At 35.0% G+C, this 23,160-nt stretch overlaps 1 long non-coding RNA gene across 18 annotated transcripts; it reads right to left on the bottom strand.

The window, feature by feature from the left end:
- Positions 1-8,302: 8,302 nt before the first annotated feature.
- On the bottom strand, positions 8,303-13,359 carry LOC130957656 (uncharacterized). 18 transcript variants are annotated; one of them, XR_009077269.1, is made up of 7 exons: positions 12,969-13,359; positions 12,642-12,697; positions 11,321-12,069; positions 10,480-11,116; positions 9,736-10,003; positions 8,743-8,808; positions 8,303-8,553 (listed from the first exon to the last, which is right to left on the bottom strand). It is a non-coding gene; the product is annotated as an uncharacterized LOC130957656 (long non-coding RNA). The 18 variants fall into 18 exon arrangements; XR_009077264.1 differs by lacking the exon at positions 12,642-12,697 and having other exon boundaries at positions 11,321-11,463; positions 11,908-12,069; XR_009077277.1 differs by lacking the exon at positions 12,642-12,697 and having other exon boundaries at positions 11,321-11,414; positions 11,908-12,069.
- Between the last annotated feature and the right edge of the window lie 9,801 nt (positions 13,360-23,160).

Below are 23,160 nucleotides of genomic sequence, written 5' to 3'. Positions count from 1 at the left end.
AATTTGGATGATTTCTCCATGATGAATTATAGGTGTTTCCATAAGGTTTACCCATATAATTTACTTCTGCTATTGCAGGGTTCTCAGGATCATAAGCTTCTTTTTCAGAAGATGCCTCTTTAGCACTATTGGATGCATTTTGCCATCCATTCAGACTTTGAGAAATCATGTTGACTTGCTGAGTCAACATTTTGTTCTGAGCCAAAATGGTATTCAGAGCATCAATTTCAAGAACTCCCTTCCTTTGAGGCGTCCTATTATTCACGGAATTCCTCTCAGAAGTGTACATGAACTGGTTATTTGCAACCATGTCAATAAGTTCTTGAGCTTCTGCAGGCGTTTTCTTTAAGTGAATGGATCCACTTGCAGAATGGTCCAATGACATCTTAGAGAACTCAGATAGACCATAATAGAATATATCTATCATGGTCCATTCTGAAAACATGTCCGAAGGACATCTTTTGGTCATCTGTTTGTATCTTTCCCAAGCTTCATAGAGGGATTCACCACCTTTTTATTTGAAGATCTGAACATCCACTCTAAGCTTGCTCAGCTTTTGAGGAGGAAAGAACTTAGCCAAAAAGGTCGTGACCAGCTTATCCCAGGAGTCTAGGCTATCTTTAGGTTGAGAGTCCAACCATGCTCTAGCTCTGTCTCTTATAGCAAAAGGAAAAAGCATGAGCCTGTAGACTTCAGGATCTACTCTATTAGTCTTAACAGTCTCACAGATCTGCAAGAACTCAGTTAAAAATTGGTAGGGATCTTCTGATGAAAGTCTATGAAACTTGCAGTTCAGTTGCATTAGAGCAACTAGTTGAGGTTTTAGCTCAAACTTGTTTGCTCCAATGGCAGGAATTGAGATGCTTCTTCCATCAAACTTGGAAGTAGGTGTAGTATAATCACCAAGCTACCTTCTTGCATTATTGTTGTTGGGTTCGGCTGCCATCTCCTTTTCTTGTTCGAAAATTTCAGCAAGGTTGTCTCTGGATTGTTGTAATTTAGCTTCTCTTAGTTTTCTCTTCAGAGTCCTTTTAGGTTCTGGATCAGTTTCAACAAGAATGCCTTTTTCCTTGTTCCTGCTCATATGAAAGAAAAGAGAACAGAAAAAGAAGAGGGATCCTCTTTGTCACAGTAAAGAGGTTCCTTATTATTAGTAGAAGAAGAAAGGGGATAAAGAAAGGAGAATCCAAACACAAAGGTGAGGATAAGGGCAGTGATTTGAGATGAAGAGAAGTGTTAGTAAATGAATAAATAAATATAATAATATGAGAGAGGGAGAAATTTTCGAAAATAAATTTTAAAAAGGAGTTAAATGATTTTCAAAAAATAAAGATAAGAAAATAAATTAAAATTAAAATTTAAAGCAATTAATTAATTAAAGAAATATTTTTTGAAAAAGAGGGAGGTATTTTCGAAAATTAGAGAGAGAAAAGTTGTTAGGTGGTTTTGAAAAAGATAAGAAACAAACAAAAAGTTAATTAGTTAGTTGAAAAAGATTTGAAAATCAAATTTGAAATGATAAGAATATAAGAAGATAAGAAGTTAGAAAAGATATTTTAAAATCAAATTTTTGAAAAAAAAGATAAAATTTTGAAAAAATATTATATAAACGATAAAATGAAAAGATATGATTAAAAAGATATGGTTAGAAAAGATTTAATTTTTAAAATTAAAATTAATTACTTAACTAACAAGAAACTAAAAGATATGATTCTAGAATTTAAAGATTGAACCTTTCTTAACAAGAAAGTAACAAACTTCAAATTTTTGAATCAATCATATTAATTGTTAGCATAATTTTCGAAAATAAAGATAAAATTAAGAAAAAGATTTTTGAAAAATATTTTTAAATTTTCGAAAATTAAATAAAAAAATGAAAAAGATTTGATTTTTGAAAAAGTTTTAATAACATAAGATTTTTAGAATTTGAAAATTTGACTTGACTTACAAGAAATAACTAATTTTAAAAATTTTTTGACTAAGTCAACCCAAAATTTCGAAATTTTTGAGCAAATTAAGGAAAAGATATTTTTTATTTTTAAATTTTTAATGATGAGTGAGAAAAACACAATTATGACCAAAAACATGAAAATTATGGATCAAAACACATTATGCATGCAAGAACACTATGAATGTCAAGATGAACACCAAGAACACTTTGAAGATCATGATGAACACCAAGAACATATTTTTGAAAAAATTTTTATGCAAAGAAAACATGCAAGACACCAAACTTAGAAATCTTTAATGCTTAGACACTATGAATGCAAAAATACACATGAAAAACAGTAAAAGACACAAAATAAAAAAATATCAAGATCAAACAAGAAGACTTACCAAGAACAACTTGAAGATCATGAAGAACACTATGAAAGTATGAATTTTCGAAAAATAATGCATAAATTTTAAAAACATGCAATTGACACCAAACTTAAAAATTGACTCAAGACTCAAACAAGGAACACAAAATATTTTTGGTTTTTATGATTTTATGATTTTTTGTATTTTCTTTTGATTTTTTTTCGAAAAACATATAGGAACAAGAAAATAAGAAATTCAAAATTTTTAATAAGAATTCCAGGAATCTTTCAATGTTAGCCTAAAGCTCCAATCCAAGGGTTAGGCATGGCTTAATAGCCAGCCAGTTTTAGAAGATATAAATCAGGCATATAACAGTTGATATTCCAATTAACTTGCCTCAATGCTGATGGTTTGGAAGCCTCAATCCAATTGAGTTAGACATGGCTTTACAGCTAGCCAAGCTTCATCATGCTTCATGAAACACTAGAATTCATTCTTAAAAATTTAGAATAATTTTCGAAAACAGAAGTAAAAAATTTTTTGAAAGATTTTTTTTTTGAAAATTTTTTTTTTGAAAATAAAACAAAAAAATTACCTAATATGAGCAACAAGATGAACCGTCAGTTGTCCAAACTCGAACAATCCCCGGCAATGGTGCCAAAAACTTGGTGCACGAAATTGTGATCATCAACAATGGAGCCAAAAACTTGGTAGCGCTCTCAAACGTGAATCACACTTAGTCACAACTCCGCACAACTACCCAGCAAGTGCACTTGGTCGTCCAAGTAATACCTTACGTGAGTAAAGGTCGATCCCACGGAGATTGTTGGTATGAAGCAAGCTATGGTCATCTTGTAAATCTCAGTTAGGCGGATAGTAAATGTTATGGAGTTTTTGAATAATAAATAAAACAGAAAATAAAGATAGAGTTACTCATGTAATTCAATGGTGAGAATTTCAGATAAGTGTGTGGAGGTGCTTGTCCTTGTTGGATCTCTGCTTTCCTACTGTCTTCCTTCAATCCTTCTTATTTCTTTCCATGGCAAGCTGTATGTAGGGCATCACCGTTGTCAATGGCTACATTCCATACTCTCAGTGAAAAAGGTCCAAATGCTCTGTCACGGCACGGCTAATCATCTGTCGATTCTCGATCATGTTGGAATAGAATCCCTTGATTCTTTTGCGTTTGTCATCACGCCCAACAATCGCGAGTTTGAAGCTCGTCACAATCATTCAATCTCTGAATCCTACTCAGAATACCACAGACAAGGTTTAGACTTTTCGGATTCTCATGAATGCCGCCATCAATCTATCTTATACCACGAAGATTCTGATTAAGGAATCCAAGAGATATGCGCCCGGTCTAAGGTAGAACGGAAGTGGTTGTCAGTCATGCGTTCATAGGTGAGAATGATGATGAGTGTCACGGATCATCACATTCATCATGTTGAAGTGCAACGAATATCTTAGAATAAGAACAAGCGGAATTGAATAGAAAATAGTAGTAATTGCATTGAAACTTGAGGTACAGCAGAGCTCCACACCCTTAATCTATGGTGTGTAGAAACTCCACCGTTAAAAATACATAAGTGATGAAGGTCCAGGCATGGCCGAATGGCCAGCCCCCAAACGTGATAAAAAGATCAAAAAATACAATCCAAGACACTGAATACAATAGTAAAAAGTCCTATTTATACTAGACTAGCTACTAGGGTTTATAAAAGTAAGTAATTGATGCAGAAATCCACTTCCAGGGCCCACTTGGTGTGTGCTTGGGCTGAGCTTGAGCTTTACACGTGCAGAGGCTTCTTTTGGAGTTGAACGCCAAGTTGTAACGTGTTTTTAGCGTTCAACTCTGGTTCGTGACGTGTTTCTGGCGTTTGACTCCAGAATGCAGCATGGAACTGGTGTTGAGCGCCAGTTTACGTCATCTAATCTCGAATAAAGTATGAACTATTATATATTTCTGGAAAGCTCTGGATGTCTACTTTCCAACGCCATTGAGAGCGTGCCATTTGGAGTTCTGTAGCTCCAGAAAATTCATTTCGAGTGCAGGGAGGTCAGAATCCAACAGCATCAGCAGTCCTTTGTCAGCCTTTTATCAGAGTTTTGCTCAGGTCCCTCAATTTCAGCCAGAAATTATCTGAAATCACAGAAAAATACGCAAACTCATAGTAAAGTACAGAAATGTGAATTTAGCATAAAAACTAATGAAAACATCCCTAAAAGTAGCTAGATCCTACTAAAAACTATCTAAAAACAATGCCAAAAAGTGTATAAATTATCCGCTCATCAAGCATCATGAGTGGAGAGGAAGTAGAAGTTCATGAAGTCATCTCTCTAGAACTCTACAAAGTAGCCGAAAAGCCCTCCACCTTGGCAAGGCTTGCTTTTCCTCATCTCATTTGCCATCTATGCTACTTAGCTGGAGTTGTCATAGAAAGAGACATCCTCATTGAAGAGGACAAGCCCATCACTAAGAAGAGGATGGTGCAAACAAGAGAGCCCATTCATGGATCTCAAGAGACGCATAAGGAAGCTCATCATCAAGAAATCCCTGAGATGCCTCAAGGGATGCAATTTCCTCCAAACAACTATTGGGAACAACTCAACACTTCTCTAGAAGGATTTAGTCATGGCATGAGCCAATTAAGGGTGGAACATCAAGAGCACTCCATCATTCTCAATGAGATTAGAGAAGATCAAAGAGCTATGAGGGAGGAGCAACAAAGGCAAGGAAGAGACATAGAGGAGCTCAAGAACACCATTGGTCCTTCAAGGAGAAGGCGCCACCATCACTAAAGTGGACTCATTGCTTAACTTCCTTGTTCTTATCTCTCTGTTTTTCGGTTTTTAAGCTTCATGTTTGTCTATGTTTGTGTCTTTATTACATGATCATTAGTGTCTAGTGTCTATGTCTTAAGGCTATGAATAATTCCATGAATCCTTCACCTTTCTTAAATGAAAAATGTTTTTAATACAAAAGAACAAGAAGTACATGAATTTCGAATTCATCCTTCAAATTAGTTTAATTATATTGATGTGGTGACAATACTTTTTGTTTTCTGAATGAATGCTTGAACAATGCATATTTTTTATCTTGTTGTTTATGAATGTTAAAATTGTTGGCTCTTGAAAGAATGATGAAAAAGAGAAATGTTATTGATGATCTAAAAAATCATAAAATTGATTCTTGAAGCAAGAAAAAGCAGTGAAGAACAAAGCTTGCGAAAAAAAATTTAAGAAAAAAAAAAGAAAAAGCAAGCAGAAAAAGCCAATAGCCCTTAAAACCAAAAGGCAAGGGTAAAAAGGATCCAAGGCTTTGAGCATCAATGGATAGGAGGGCCCAAGGAAATAAAATCCAGGCTTAAGCGGCTAAATCAAGCTGTCCCTAACCATGTGCTTGTGGCATGCAGGTCCAAGTGAAAAGCTTGAGACTGAGTGGTTAAAGTCGTGATCCAAAGCAAAAAGAGTGTGCTTAAGAGCTTTGGACACCTCTAACTGGGGACTTTAGCAAAGCTGAGTCACAATCTGAAAAGGTTCACCCATTCATGTGTTTGTGGCATTTATGTATCGGGTGGTAATACTGGAAAACAAAGTGCTTAGGGCCACGGCCAAGACTCATAAAAGTAGCTGTGTTCAAGAATCAACATACTTAACTAGGAGAATTAATAACACTATCTGAACTCTGAGTTCCTATGGATGCCAATCATTCTAAGCTTCAAAGGATAGAGTGAGATGCCAAAACTGTTCAGAAGCAAAAAGCTACAAGTCCCACTCATCTAATTAGAACTAATATTCATTGATATTTTGGGATTTATAGTATATTCTCTTATTTTTATTCTATTTGATTTTTAGTTGCTTGGGGACAAGCAACAATTTAAGTTTGGTGTTGTGATGAGCAGATAATTTATACGCTTTTTGGCATTGTTTTTAGGTAGTTTTTAGTAGGATCTAGCTACTTTTAGGGATGTTTTTTTTGTTTTTATGCAAAATTCACATTTTTAGACTTTACTATGAGTTTGTGTGTTTTTCTGTGATTTCAGGTATTTTCTAGCTGAAATTGAGGGACCTGAGCAAAAATCTGATTCAGGCTGAAAAAGGACTGCTGATGTTGTTGGATTCTGACCTCCCTGCACTCGAAATGAATTTTATGGAGCTACAAAACTCCAAATGGCGCGCTCTCAACTGCGTTGGAAAGTAGACATCCAGGGCTTTCCAGCAATATATAATAGTCTACACTTTGTTCGAGTTAAGACGTCGAAAACTGGCGTTCATTATCAGTTTCATGCTGCATTCTTGAGTAAAACGCCAGAAACACGTCACAAATCAGAGTTAAACGCCAAACAGACGTTACAACTTGGCGTTTAACCCCAAGAGAAGCCTCTGTACGTGTAAAGCTCAAGCTCAACCCAAGCACACACCAAAGTGGGCCCCAGAAGTGGATTTCTGCACTTAGACTTATTTCTGTAAACCCTAGTAACTAGTCTAGTATAAATATGACATTTTACTATTGTATTAGACATCTTTGGTCTCAGTTTTAATCTGTTGTTCATCTTAGGAGACTATTGATCACATTTTGGAGGCTGGCCTCTCAGCCATGCCTGGACCATCACTTATGTATTTTCAACGGTGGAGTTTCTACACACCATAGATTAAGGGTGTGGAGCTCTGCTGTACCTCGAGTTTTAATACAATTACTACTATTTTCTATTCAATTCAGCTTATTCTTGTTCTAAGATATTCGTTGCACTTCAACCTGATGGATGTGATGATCCGTGACACTCATCATCATCCATCCTTATGAACGCGTGCTTGACAACCACTTCCGTTCTACCTTAGACCGAGCGTGTATCTCTTGGATTTCTTAATCAGAGTCTTCGTTGTATAAGCTAGAATTATTGGCGGCCATTCTTGAGAATCCGGAAAGTCTAAACCTTGTCTGTGGTATTCCGAGTAGGATTCAGGGATTGAATGACTGTGACGAGCTTCAAACTCGCGATTGTTGGGCGTAGTGATAGACGCAAAAGAATCAATGGATTGTATTCCGACATGATCGAGAACCGACAGATGATTAGTCGTGCTGTGACAAGAGCATTTGAACCATTTTCACTGAGAGGATGGGAAGTAGCCATTGACAACGGTGATGCCCTACATACAGCTTGCCATAGAAGGGAGTAAAAATGATTGGATGGAAGCAGTAGGAAAGCAGAGATTCAAGAGGAATAAAGCATCTCCATACACTTATCTAAAATTTCCACCAAGAATTTACATAAGTATCTCTTTCATCTATTTTATGCTTTATTTATTATTATTTTCGAAAACCATTATAACCATTTGAATCCGCATGACTGAGATTTACAAGATGACCATAGCTTGCTTCATACCAATAATCTCTGTGGGATCGACCTTTACTCACGTAAGGTTTATTACTTGGACGACCCAGTACACTTGCTAATTAGTTGTGCGAAGTTGTGAAGAATGTGAGTGAACCATAGTAGTGTGCACCAAATTTTTGGAGCCATTACTAAGAATTGTTCGAGTTATAAAAAGTGTAAATCACAATTTCGCCTATCAGGCTACACTTTCGGCGTTAGGGAATAGGATGCGTTTTTCAAGTGATGCTGTCCAGGACCAAAGGCTACACTTTCCAGCTTCCATTTTTGCCAGAATAGGCTACGCTTTTCAATGCTACTGCATCACTTATAAAGCGTAGCCACATTTTATACCATGGCTACTTTTTAAAAGTGTAACCTTAGGTCCCTTTTTTTTTGTATACTATAGCTACTGTATATAAATATAGCCTTAGGTCTTATATATATATATATATATATATATATATATATATATATATATATATATCTTACATATTAATACAACATAATATTTAGTAATATGATTACATGTATAATAATTCTGCATTTTTAATTAAATAAATTAAATATTATAAAATAAAAATAAATACATAATTATACTAAATAATTTATTTATATAATAAAAATTATCTGTAAATAAAATATATTTATAATGATCCAAAAGTATTAATATTCATACATCTCATGCTAAATTAAGCATAGCTATATCAAAATAAACGTGAAACCACTTAGAATTTACTACTAATACTCTACCAAAAACTAAAATATTATATCCTACATCAATTCTGTCTTCGCCATTTTATTTTTTAAAAAGAGGCTCAACACAAATAGTGGAGCAATTCTGTCTTCACCATTATGACTTCCTATAATCCATGCCCTGCCAAAAAGGTTGAGAGAAAAAAAATACACATCAAAATTCTCACCAAAATTCATAACTATTTCCACTTCATGATAGATTCTATTATTAGCATTTAATTTATTTAATAAGTTTCTAAAATAACGTACTACCAAAGATAAAGAAGGCACATACATTAGTAGTAAGATTGAGCAGAAATTTCTTTCTTACCTTCTAATATTTTTGCTGCCAGAATCCATAAGAATTGTCAATCTTTTTTCTGTTTTCATGAATTGACTACATAGATGAAAAATTGAATCAGAAACAAAACTTCAATATATATAAATGAATTTAAAAACGAAAAGCTAGAAGTAATGGCAGTGCTACAAGAACCAATTTCACATTAGAATTTTTGGACCAAAACCAGCAGAAAATATTATAAGTTCCCTTAATGATTTTAATTTCATCAAGTTTGAAGAAACAAATCAAAGTCCAAAACAAATAAATAAAAAATTGCTTAGCAATAAATGAGTATAAGCTGAAATAAAGTAGAACTATTTAATAATCACGCCATTAGATTTCAGCAGCTACTAATTATTAACCAAAGGGCAAAAAATAATTACAATTTCATTTAGAAGGCTACTTAACAAATCAGTAAGTGTTAAGAGGCTAGGAATATATACTTTAGAGCCCATGAATTTCAAGACACTAGGACAACCAAAAATATATACTTTGATTCTATATCTATACATATATATATATATATGATATATACTATCCTAAGGTATTTAATTTCCCTAGCAGCAAAGTGTATATGATCATTCTCTATAACTAATTACTCACCCTTGTACTAATTTATATAAACTAATCAATGAGCTAGTTCAAACTAGTGGAGAGATTGTGTGCATAAAAAGTGCACAACAATAAGAACAATTGAGAAGAGAAGCTCCCACTATTACAGATCTCAATCCAACTATTCTATTCGATAAATAGTCAATTATTAATCCAAGAAACAAAACCATTTAAAATTTCTCTATACATTATTAATTGTGTTTTCAGCCCAGCCCACAATTTGTTTTCTATTTATAACTATGTAAAAAAAATTTTATCCATGTAATAGGCACCCTCCCTTTCATTTTCTTCTTAAATTTATCTACTTCAAGTTAGCAAAGCAATGTAGTAGGAAAAGACAAACATAAATTTAAAACTAGCTTTACCCTTTACCTTTAATAAATCGAAATAGCGAAGTGCTAACCTGCACAATAGACACAAAGAAAACAAAGATGGAACTGCAGAATTTTTTTTCTACTATTCAGTTCATAATCAGAAAATAAACCAGCTTGAAATAGGTGTGAAGAACAATTTTAATCAAGGCTGACAACATTTGTTACCACTGTAACTTTGTCAAGAAAGGAAGTGAAATTTCTAATCTTGCCTCGATAGAAACTAAATGCTTCTCAATGGAACTAGACGATTCCCCTTCTATTACTCTCTGTTCAACATTGGAAAAAAAAGATAGCCGATTCAGTAATTTCATCCATAGTTTTCAATAAAACTAGACTAGCAATTCAAACCCAATAATTGGGCTACTTACTATAACTAAATGGCAATATAAACTTATCCAAAGGCAAATGATAACCAATGGTTTGCAACATTGCTTTAGTGACATAAATTGAAATTTGAATAGTGTAATCAAATAAGGGTAAATAATAAATTAGCTGCATAAATAATATTACCAAATAAAAATGTCCATCTAAATTCTACAATATATATTCTCCCGTTTCAGCAGAAATTGAAACACTCAATTGACTACAGAAACCAAAAAAATAACATTCTTACTATAGTGAACATGCAGAAATTTTTCGGAATCATTGCCACTCAAGTTAGGGTGGAAAGCTTTCATGCAATACCTTGACAATGAAAATAATAATCAAAATTGTTAGGTCATACGAATTCCTAATAACCTACCTTGACAATGAAGATACTCCAATGCAACCACGACCTCAGTAACATAAAATCTATGAATATTGAGAACTTAATGTCAGCTTGAAGAAAGTAGGAGACATGTGCATGTAGTAGCATAATATTATTATACCTGGCAGCCTCTTCTTTAAAAGAATATATAGAAGTTAAAATTTAAGTTTTCAAAATATTGAGTTCTCTTGAATTGTTCGCTATCGGTAGAGGAAAATTCACCGATAAAGTTCTCAGATATGTCGGAAATACGAAAGAGTAATAGGGAAGAACAAATTAAAACCTGCCAGTATCTTCTAATTACAAAGGTTTAACTAGCCTAAAGTGCTTTAAGCCTGTTCTCCACTATCCAAGATCTACAAAACCAAGGTTACATAAATTTTAATGGAAGTCACCATTTTTATGTTTTGAAGACTTCAATATTTGGCACAAGTTGAATATGTAATGATGTTAATAGAGTTTAATGATTTGAGACTTAGTATATGGTAAATTAATGAAGCACTTGAATAGAGTCCAAACCAGTTGTTCTCCTTCTTTTGTAGTATTTTCTGTGATGCAGTTGTGAAGAGGCTCCACATGTTGGCTATTGTCGAGTTGAACACCAATAAAATACTGTACTTCTCCCTTCAATCTGCACAAGTTACCATTGCAGTTACATATTCTTAAATCTTAACTCAACTCACTTTATAACCAATTTCATGTCTTAAAGGGAACTTCTTAGATTGTGTTTAAACCCAGATATATATTTGCCAAAAACTACCAATGATTTTAAGAAATGGCACTAAAATAACTCAAAACAATGAGAACAGAAAAGGTTGGGGAATTGAATTCATACTCAGTTCCCTTCTGGCGTAGGATCTTGAACTGCTCAGGGGAGAGAATGGCCCTCCATTCCTCCTCTGATTTCTGAACGTGAAACCCTGTTGACCCTGCCATTCAATATTCACTCTTCCTCAAAAAGCTTTCTGCTTTCTCATGCTGAAATTGCATGAAAGCTGTTTATTAATTATTATAATAATGATGGAACCCCATTTGGATAAATAATCTGGGAAATTAGGGCAATCAATTGATAAACTTTAACTTCACTAGTTCACTAGTTTACCATCTACACCCACATTTAGATCCTTCTGCAACTCACCTTATTAGTACAACCATTGCTACACTTATGAACAATACTTATCTTCAAGAAATGGAAAAGAGCTGAAATAGGGGATTGAACCTACCACTTAGAATTTAGAAACATGCAAGATTACAGCTCTTGAATCAAATTCCTTGCTATCAAGTTCTATAATGATAAGAATTTAAAACTAATCGACACTAACTTCTGAAACTAAAATAACTGTTATAACAAGCTAGTCTAATAGATATAGTGCAGCAAATTGTCAAAATCTGAAACAAACTAACTTCTGATTTCTAACTAACCTGACAGTTACAACAAATTAACCAACTCACAAATTCTCCAACCCAAAGCAAACTGAAAGTAACTCCTCATTGTCACCCTCAAGATCTGAATGTGGCTCAGTAAAACTACAAGCAATTCCTCTCTTCCCTCTTTATTCCCTCTATCAGTGACTTGTTGAGTCCCTAATAAACAATAAGACAATCAGAAACTACACATGAATGCGAGTTTTATGAAAGAGCGTGATTAGAATATTTGAGCTGAGACTCCAATGCCAAGTTATAAGAATCTATTCCGAAACAAGAAGCTGGAGCAATAATGATTTCTTCAAAGATATCCAAAGCCAAATGTCTAACAAGAGTGCCATTCAACTCTTGGTCATTTTAGATAAATAACATGCTTTCCGAAATTTGTCGCATATCATAGAAAATTTAGTGAATGCATAGAACTCTGACAGGACCTAGAAAATCCCAACCATCTAAAAGATGCCAATTAAATATATAAATAGGTTGAAATACTCCCCAGAACTAAAACAATCATATTGTTATAAAATTTCATAAGACAAAAATACATAAGTGGAAAATTAAAAGATAACAGCCAAAAAGCAATCACAAAGAGCAGAGCCATTTGTCCTAATTGGCTTTTGAAACTAACAGTTTAAAACTACATTATGCACATAACTCTAAGCCAATTAGATTCCAGCTACAACACAGTTCTACAAAATTTAATCAAAGTGTAGCACATAACATTAACATACCTTAACTGCAAGTTCTCCAATAGCACAGCATGCATTATTTACTATTGAAATAGCCTCTAACAAAGGAAGAAAGAATCAATACAATTTAGATTTAACATAAAATTTTTAGTATATGTCGTCTAATTATTGCTTTTCTCTTAATCAATACTATTCAGATTTAGAATAAATATGTCATCTCCCTCTGTTATTCAGATTCACAACACCAACAGGAGCAATTATAAGTTACACAGCAACAACACCAATAATTAAATCACAATAACATAATAAAAACAATAAAAAAATAATAACAGACAGAATTTGAACTCAGATGAAGGCCAGAACTCAAACCGAGTTGAGGGAGAGGGAGCAGTGGAGCACAAGCGATGGAATTGGAACAGACAACGGAATTAGAACAGAGGCGAAGTAATGCGATGATAAAGACGAGCTGCGACGGTGCTGGAGCAGTGGGAGTGGGGACGGCGGCTGGACCAGATTCGAAGGCGGCGACACAACTTGAAGAAGAGAGCAGCGGCTAGGGTTTTTCTTTGAGAGAAAAGAACTTCAATGTCTCAGTTAGTGGTGAGCGAAGGTGAGAATACGAAGGAGAAGGGCGACGATGAGTGGGGGTGAGCAAAGGTGAAGATGAAGGAGAAAGGCGACGGTGAGTGGTGGTTAGCAAAGGTGAGTGGTGGTGGCATGAAGCTTTCTGAAAGAGAGGGAGCAAGGCATAGGTTTCTGAAGGAGGGTTTATGAAAAGAAAAACAAAATTCATTAAGTATACATGAATATATTAGAAAACAGGGCACGGATTCGGTATGCCGGTTTCTTTTGAGTATTCAAACGCTAAAAATTTGTTTGGTTTATTGGTGCGCCAAAGCATCTACAAATAAAAATTTTATTTTTTATTGGAGTTTATTTGTAAGCATATTAAAAAAGAGGGGTCATATTATAATTTATTAACTTACACCTTTAGTTTTAGTTTTACAGTTTACTCATTAGATGATAGAGTCCTTATAGCTGAACCTTATGCTTCTCATCTCCATTTTCTTCTCATTTCCATTTTTGTTTCTCCCAATCTAAAAATAAGATTTAGGATGCTAAATGAAAAGAAACTGAAGTCTTTAACTTTTGAAGCTCTCTTGAATCATACCCTGACACTCTTCCACGGTTGTGCCGCCATTGTTGGATGAGTCACTGCCAGAAAATAGTTTGTCATTTGAAGTGATTGTGTTACTTTCACATGGAGGTATTTAATGAATGTTTTATATATAGTTACGTGAGAGTAAGGCAGAGAAAGCGCCGCACGGGACGGTGCAAATCTGGGTAGTTAATGATAGGGGCACTATAATGGCAGCCGCAGCGCAGATCTAGATTGAGGGTGAAGAGGGAGGTGAAGGCATAACAGGGAATACTTAACTCTAATTAATTTAAATTTATATATTTCTAATCTTTGAATATTAACCCATAAATATTTCTGATATAACAACAATAACTATGAAGAAAATAATATTTTTAAAGTAACCCCACTGACACAAAAGCTATAAAAAAATACTAACTAGCCAATCACATTAAGTTACATTTAGGATGATCTTGACCGTTGGACTAAAAAAACATAAAAGATCTAATGACTCTTCAATAAAAACGCTTACTAATAAGCCAAACAAGCTTTTGGCGTTTCAGTGCCCAAAAGACATTGGCGTACTGAATCCGTGCCCTAGAAAACACTTCAAAAGCGCACCTAAAACTTAACAAATAGGCTATCATCTAAAAACGTCATTTTTTATACGAAAAGTGAATCTATAGATATCAACCTACGGCTACGCTTTATAAGTAATTTCTATAATACCTAAGGCTACACTTTTTAAATGATGCCACAATTATGTATCCTTTTTTCTTATAAAAGGGCAACATAGAGAAAAGTGAATGAATAAGCTATGCTTTTCAAATGTAGGTTAAAAAAAGTGTGGTTGAATGGGTATTTTTCTTGTAGTGTAAGTGTGTAACACATTTATTTATTCTTGCAAGTAAACTATTTATTACTAGGACTATTGGTATCAAATAGACAAATCTTAATAACCTAATTCAACATTATTAGTGGTGCGGTATTTTATAACCCACAACTTACCGGCAAGTGCATCGGGTCGTACCAAGTAATACCTTACGTGAGTAAGGGTCGATCCCACGAGAATTGATGGATCAAGCAACAATAGTGTTTGATAGGCTTAGTTAGACAAGCAGAAAATAGTGTTTAGATATTCAAAAAGCATTAAATAGTAAAGAAGAGTTTGAAGAGACAGGTGAATAAGAGAATAAATTGGGACTAAAATATGGAGAAGATAGTTAAGGTTTTAGAGTTATCTATTTTTCCGGATTAACTTTTCTTACTAACTAATTTAATCATGTAGAATTTAATTTATGGCAAACTATATGTGACTAGACCCTAATTCCTTAGACCTTTCTAGTCTCCTCTAAAATTCATCAACAGCCAATTCCTTGGTCAATTAATTTCAATTAGAAGCTACATGATCAAATTCCAATTTATATGCCACAAAAATTCTAATTATCCAAAAATAAAAGGATTATATGTCACGTATCCTATTAAATCCAAATAATTAAATTTTAGGATAAATTATTTTCAAGCTGTTGTACAAGTAAAGAACTTTTCCAAGTTTTACAAGAACTCAAATAGAAATAGGGTCATACTTCCGTTCCACCCAAATTCATAAAATAAAGAGCGAAATAATTCTTAAATTATAAATCCATACATAAATTAAAATAGAGAAAGTAATAAAAATCAATCCATACAAATAGACAGAGCTCCTAACCTTAACAGTGGAGGTTTAGTTGCTCCTGGAATGTGGAATATAAATTTGTATAGAATTCCCTAATGGAATCTCCCTAATGGCCTCTCAATAGAAGAGAAGTCTCCCCTTTTTATAACTAATCCTACTTAATTTAAAATCTAATATTTAAAATTAAGATAATATCTTTTTTCTATTTTCAAATTCAAATTTGAATTTAAATCAGAATTAATTAACTACTCCGCGTCTTGTAACGTGGGGACCACTTGGCTTCACTAGATCCGCGCCTAACTTGGGTGCTAAAATGGGGCCCAGAAATCACCCCCAGCGTTTTCTGCGTTTTCTGCACGTGGCGCATGTCACGCGTACGCGTCAATCACGCGTACGCGTCGATGGTCTTTTTCGCAAGTCACGCGGACGCGTTGGTCACGTGCACGCGTCGCTGTGCAATTCTTCAAATCACGCGTACGCGTTAGTCACGCCCACGCGTCGCCATAAAAAGCTCCAAATCACGCGTACGCGTCAGGCACGCGTACGCGTCGCTCTTCGCTGCCATCTCTTTTGATTCTTGTGCTATAGAAACTCCATCAAATCCAGCTGAATGCTACCTAAAATAAACAAAATTGCAAAAGACTCAAAGTAGCATCCATATTGGCTAAAAGATAATTAATTCTTTATTACACTCAACAAATTAGATGCAAATTCACTAGAAAAAGATAGGAAAGATGCTCACGCATCACAACACCAAACTTAAATTGTTGCTTGTCCTCAAGCAACCAAAACTAATATAAGCTTAGGATGTGAATTTGCATGAGAATGAGAGTTCGATTAAGCTCATGTCTCTTCTTATAGTGGGGTTTACAACTGCAATCCTGAATAGTTTTGGCATTTCACTTTATCCTTTGAAGTTCAGAATGATTGGAATCCATAGGAACTTAGAATTCAGATAGTGTTATTGATTCTCCTAGTTTAGTATGTTGATTTTTGAACACAGCTACTTTATAAGTCTTGGCCGTGACCCTAAGCATTTTGTTTTCCAGTATTACCACCGGATACATAAATGCCACAGACACATAACTGGGTGAACCTTTTCAGATTGTGACTCAACTTTGCTAGAGTCCCCAGTTAGAGGTGTCCAGAGTTCTTAAGCACACTCTTTTTGTTTTGGATCACGACTTTAACTGCTCAGTCTCAAGCTTTTCACTTGACACCTTCACGCCACAAGCACATGGTTAAGGACAGCTTGATTTAGCCACTTAGGCCAGGATTTTATTCCTTTGGGCCCTCCTATCCATTAATGCTCAAAGCCTTGGATCTTTTTTACCTTTTGCCTTTTAGTTTAAAGGGTTATTGGCTTTTTCTGCTTGCTTTTTCTTTTTTTTTTTCTTTCTTTCTCTTTATTTTTTAATTTATTTTTTTCGCAAGCTTTGTGTTTTTCACTGCTTTTTCTTGCTTCAAGAATCAATTTTATGATTTTTCAGATTATCAATAACATTTTTCTTTTTTTATCATTCTTTCAAGAGCCAACAATTTTAACATTCATAAACTTCATTATCAAAAATATGCACTGTTCATTCATGCATTCAGAATCACAGAAAATACCACCACATTTAAGTAAATAAGATTATTCTTTAATATAGACCCACTTTCTCATGCAATATATCACTCCTGTATTTTTTTTATTTGGATTCAAGCTCAGTGAGTAATACATGAGACATCTTTTCAGAATTAAAGCAATAGGAAAAAATAAACTAGACCTAGGATTCTAACTAATAAAGGATCATGCAACAAACAAAGCAAAATAGCAAAAAATCGGAACATAGCATAGAAAAAGAGGGGAAGAATATAGAATGAAAGGAACTCAACCACCTTAGTTATCCTAGCGGTCACTTTATTCTTCAGGTTGTGCTCCTCAGTGAAGATGATTCGCCTCCCTTTTGGTGCCATAGGAATAAATATAAAACCCTTAAGCGAAGCCTCATCCAAAAATAAGGGGATTATATGTCACGTATCCTGTTAAATCCAAATAATTAAAATTTAGGAGAATTTGTTTTCAAGCTGTTGTTCAAGTATAAAGCTTTCCCAAGTTATACAAGAACTCAAGTAGAAAGAGGGTCATACTTCCGTTCCACCCAAATTCATAAAATAAAGAGCGAAAACAATTCTTAAATTAAAAATCCATGCATAAATTAAAATAGAAAAAGTAATAAAATCAACCCATACAAATAGACAGAGCTCCTAACCTTAACAATGGAGGATTAGTTGCTCATGGAATGCGGAATGTAAAATTGTACATAATTTCCTAATGGAATCCCCCTAATAGAATCTCCTAATGGAAGAGAAGTCTCCCTTTTTATAACTAATCCTAATTAATTTAAAATCTAATATTTAAAATTAAGATAATATCTTTTCCTATTTTAAAATCAAATTTGAATTTAAATCAGAATTAACTAACTACTCCGCGTCTTGTAACGTGGGGACCACTTGGCTTCACTGGATCTGCACCTAACTTGGGTGTTAAAATGGGGCCAAGAAATCACCCCCCAGCGCTTTCTGCGTTTTCTGCACGTGGCGCAGGTCACACGTACGCGTCAGCCATGCGTACGCGTCGATGGTCTTTTTCGCAAGTCACGCGGACGCGTCGATCACGCGCACGCGTCGCTGAGCAAATCTTCAATTCACGCGTACGCATCAGTCACGCGCACGCGTCGCCATGGATACCTCCAAATCATGCGTACGCGTCAGTCACGCGTACGCGTCGCTCCTTGCTGCTATCTCCTTTAAATCTTGAGCTACATAAACTCCATCAAATCCAGTCGAATGCTACCTAAAATAAACAATATTGCACAAAACTCAAAATAGCATCCATAGTGGCTAAAATATAATTAATTCTTGATTAAACTCAACAAATTAGATACAAATTCACTAGGAAAAGATAGGAAAGATGCTCACGCATCACCATCTATCAACCCTCTTACACACACGGTCATTTTCCTCACAAGGTAAAACCTCTATCCTTACTTCACAACCATCCATGACCCACACATTTGACCCCAAGACTTTTACTGACTCAATGTCACGGAAACAAGACACACAACACTTCACCTGCTCACTCACCCAACCACAAGGATCATCCTCTGTAACAACAATCTTAGCCTTATCCATTTCTCGAAACATAAACAAAGAATAACAAAGCTAAAGGGGGGACCAGAATTTTTCACAACCAACCTTTGTTACTCATTTTTTCTGGAGACAAACGAAGCAAGGTGAAAATTTTACTCCAACAAAGGGCTCACCTAGGACAAAGCAAGGTAATAAAACCTAGGGAAAATGAAACGGTTTCACCTTTTAGTAACCGCCCGAAATCCCAACCGTTTAATCAATACACGAATAATCCAATGCCTCAGAAATTATCGAGACTTGAGCCACGTTTCCCATCAATCAATTCACCTGGCGCGGGAACCAAAGCATCAATTAAATGCGCAACTATCTCTCTCCTGGGAAAACCAAGGCAAGCTCGGGGGAAGGTACATCTCCGACAACATATCCAAATCCGAGGTATACCAGAGAAAGCTCACCTTTGTTTTCTTACAAATACAAGGTAAGCTTGGGGGCTATGATATGTAACCTAATACCTTGAATATGAGGAACCAAATACTAATAGCCCACAAAATCCGGACGAGCTACCTAAAGCTCAAGTCGACACTAACCAAGTCAAAACTAACCTTGGCAAATGAGGAAAACCCCGAAACAAACTCCAGCCAAACAACTCAAAACGTCTATATAAACAAACAGATAACCTCAGAGTAAAAGAGGTTAAACAACTCACTCTGATCTTATTGTTATTAATTCTCTTAAACCCTACTCTAACTTGAGCGTCGGAGTACTTTTTGCAGGTGCTCCGCCGCGGTGTTCCAACCAAGCCAACGTATAACTCTTTTGCTCGAACACAGTCATCAGCAGAAAGAGTCATCATACCTCGGCAACATATGCACGGAACAGTTAGCATTTCAAATATATATGTACCATGTGAGAAAAATAAAAAAATTAAATTAAATAAATGTTGAAAAAAATCTTAATTAGAAAAGAAAAAAATTGGGTCCAAATGTATTAAAACAATTGGGCCCAAATGTGTGTGTAACTAGGGGTGTTCGCGGTGCAGTTTGATTTGGTTTTTTAGAGAAAAGTCATCCGATTCAATCAATTAATTCAACTGCGATTCGGTTTGGTTCGGCTTTTTTATCGAGACTATCCAAACCAAACCAAACCAATTTAAATCGGTTTAGTTTGGTTCGGTTTGTTCAGTTTTTCAATTAATTTTAAAAAAAAAAAGCTTAAAACTGCAAGAACTGTTAGAGCCAAGACTGAAGTATAAAAAAATAGTAAAATTGGTATGAAGGATGTGACATTCATGACAAATTAGTGGAACTTATTTAGTAAAAATCAAGTTCAATTAATCATGAAAATGAGCAAGAGTTGAGAGAGTGGTGCAAAATAGCTAAAAATAGTCTGCAATAATACAATAGAATAACTAAGATAGTTCAAAGTTCAATAAATCAAAGGAAACATTGGCATTGTGTAAGTATGGATTTGCACCATTATATTTTTCTTTTGTCCAATCCTCCAAATTATGTATATCATATATTCCCAATTTTCTATTACTCTAAGGATCACAACCCCATCATCTTCGTGTCGCCAACAGAAGCTTAAAAATTTAACCCACCAAAAAGATAAAACAACCAAATTAAAAGAATCCCATTTAGGAATACATAGTATACTGAATACAACAAAAAATGAATAACAAAAAATAGAGAATTAACTGGTTATAATTGGCTATATAAAAACAGAGACAAGAACAAAAAATTACAACAAAAACTACAGGTAACAAATATTCAGATTAATATCAATAAAAACAAAAATAATGAAATTAAATAATCAGTGCTATCAACAAATAATCCTAACAAATAATCAGATTATAATTAACAAAAACAAAAACAATGAAATCAAACAATCAAAGCCATTAGCAAATAATCCTAACAAAAATCAGCAAGCAACAAATGATAGATTAAAAATAAAATTATGACAACAAATTGTGAGAAATAAACAGCATTAAATTTGTGAGAGGACTGGGACTGAGAGAGGAGAATGGAGTTTGAGACTACGCGAGTGAGAGAGGAGTTTCTCTAGCAAGATAGCAAAACATTGTTCAGCAAACAAAGAACCTGAAATCAGAAACTGAGTTATAACAAAAAAAAATTAATACCAAACATTAAAACTGAGTTATATTGATTTAAGTTAAAATCCAACATAGGCTAGAGATATGTGATTACTAGACAATGAAACTAAGTTATATTGGATAATCATTACCCTCTTGGCCTAACTAACCTTCAAAATGGAAATCAAAGAAATTTCTAACTTATAACATGTGCAGAAACTTGTTTGAAATATCATTCATTAACTTATTTTAATCTCAATCTTTAAAGTAGGATAACAGGGCCCGTGCCTCAATTTTTATATTGTTTTAAAAATCAGAACCATAACAACAAATTCTAGCAAATAAAATAGAATTCACAAATAAACCTAAAAAAAATCCTAAGAAATTAGAACAAAGAATTTGCAAATTTCAGCAAGTAAACACAATTTACAAACAAATTAAATAAATAAAAACCCTAAGGCGTGAAAATTTTAAAAATCATAATAATTAAGAAATCAGAACAAATAATGAACAAGTGATACCTGAGACTCCATTGGAAGATGCAACCATGGATGCGCAGAGACTGAGAATGACGAAGTATTACAGCTGGCACATGGCCATGAACAACGGTGGAGAGACTGAAGATGACAGAGCACAATGCACGCAGCTGCCGAGAGCGATTATGCTGAGAACGACGCCGCTGCTAGACGACGCTAATGGATGTCATGAGGCTTTGACGAACGACGAGATGAAAACGACAATTTCTGCCCTTTGCTGCAAAATTTTATTTTTTTAGTTTATTCGATTATCGGTTTATTCGATTATCGATTTATTTGGTTCGGTCGATCGATTTTAATCGATTTTGATCGGTTTTGAACACTTCTATGTGTAATGGTGCACGAAATTGTGATCTCTACTTTTCACAACTCAAATAATCCCTAGTAATGGCCCCAAAGACTTGGTGCTCAATACCATGGCATAAACACAACTTCGCACAACTAACCAGCAAGTGCACTGGGTCATCCAAGTAATAAACCTTACGCGAGTAAGGGTCGATCCCACGGAGATTGTTGGCTTGAAGCAAGCAAGCTATGGTCATCTTGTAAATCTCAGTCTGGCGGATTCAAATGGTTATGGATGATATATGAATAAAACATAAAGATAAAGATAGAGATACTTATGCAATTCATTGGTGAGAACTTCAGATAAGCGAATGGAGATGCTTTGTCCCTTCCGTCTCTCTGCTTTCTTACTGTCTTCATCCAGTCCTTCTTACTCCTTTCCATGGCAAGCTGTATGCAAGGGTTTCACCGTTGTCAGTGGCTACCTCCCATCCTCTCAGTGGAAATGTTCAATGCACCCTGTCACGGCACAGCTATCCAGCTGTCGGTTCTCGATCATGTCGGAATAGAATCCAGTGATTCTTTTGCGTCTGTCACTAACGCCCCACAATCGCGAGTTTGAAGCACGTCACAGTCATTCAATCATTGAATCCTACTCAGAATACCACAGACAAGGTTTAGACCTTCCGGATTCTCTTGAATACCGCCATCAATTCTAGCTTATACCACGAAGATTCCGGTTAAAGAACCCAAGAGATATCCACCCAATCGAAGGTAGAACGGAGGTGATTGACGGTCACACGTTCATAGGTGAGAATGATGATGAGTGTCACAGATCATCACATTCATCAAGTTGAAGAACAAGTGATATCTTGGAATAAGAACAAGCTGAATTGAATAGAAGAACAATAGTAATTGCATTAATACTCGAGGTACAGCAGAGCTCCACACCTTAATCTATGGTGTATAGAAACTCCACTGTTGAAAATACATAAGAACAAGGTCTAGGCATAGCCGTGAGGCCAGCCTCCCAAAGAGGGTTCAATCATAAAAACATGATCAAAAGATGAAAAATACAATAGTAAAGGGTCCTATTTATAGGGAACTAGTAGCTTAAGATTTACAAAGATGAGTAAATGACATAAAAATCCACTTCCGGGCCCACTTGGTGTGTGCTTGGGCTGAGCATTGAAGCATTTTCGTGTAGAGACTCTTCTTGGAGTTAAACGCCAGCTTTTGTGCCAGTTTGGGCGTTTAACTCCCACTTTGGTGCCAGTTCCGGCGTTTAACGCTGGGAATTCTGAAGGTGACTTTGAACGCCGGTTTGGGCCATCAAATCTTGGGCAAAGTATGGACTATCATATATTGCTGGAAAGCCCAGGATGTCTACTCTCCAACGCCGTTGAGAGCACGCCAATTGGGCTTCTGTAGCTCCAGAAAATCCACTTCGAGTGCAGGGAGGTCAGAATCCAACAACATCTACAGTCCTTTTCAGTCTCTGAATCAGATTTTTGCTCAGGTCCCTCAATTTCAGCCAGAAAATACCTGAAATCACAAAAAAACACACAAACTCATAGTAAAGTCCAGAAAAGTGAATTTTAACTAAAAACTAATAAAAATATACTAAAAACTAACTAAATCCTACCAGAAACATACTGAAAACAATACCAAAAAGCATATAAATTATCCGCTCATCATGTAAC

Source organism: Arachis stenosperma, chromosome 2 (genome assembly GCF_014773155.1).
Source record: "Arachis stenosperma cultivar V10309 chromosome 2, arast.V10309.gnm1.PFL2, whole genome shotgun sequence".
NCBI lineage: Eukaryota > Viridiplantae > Streptophyta > Magnoliopsida > Fabales > Fabaceae > Arachis > Arachis stenosperma.
The sequence above is the reverse complement of the archived record's forward strand: the minus strand, read 5'-3'. Positions and strand labels throughout refer to the sequence as shown.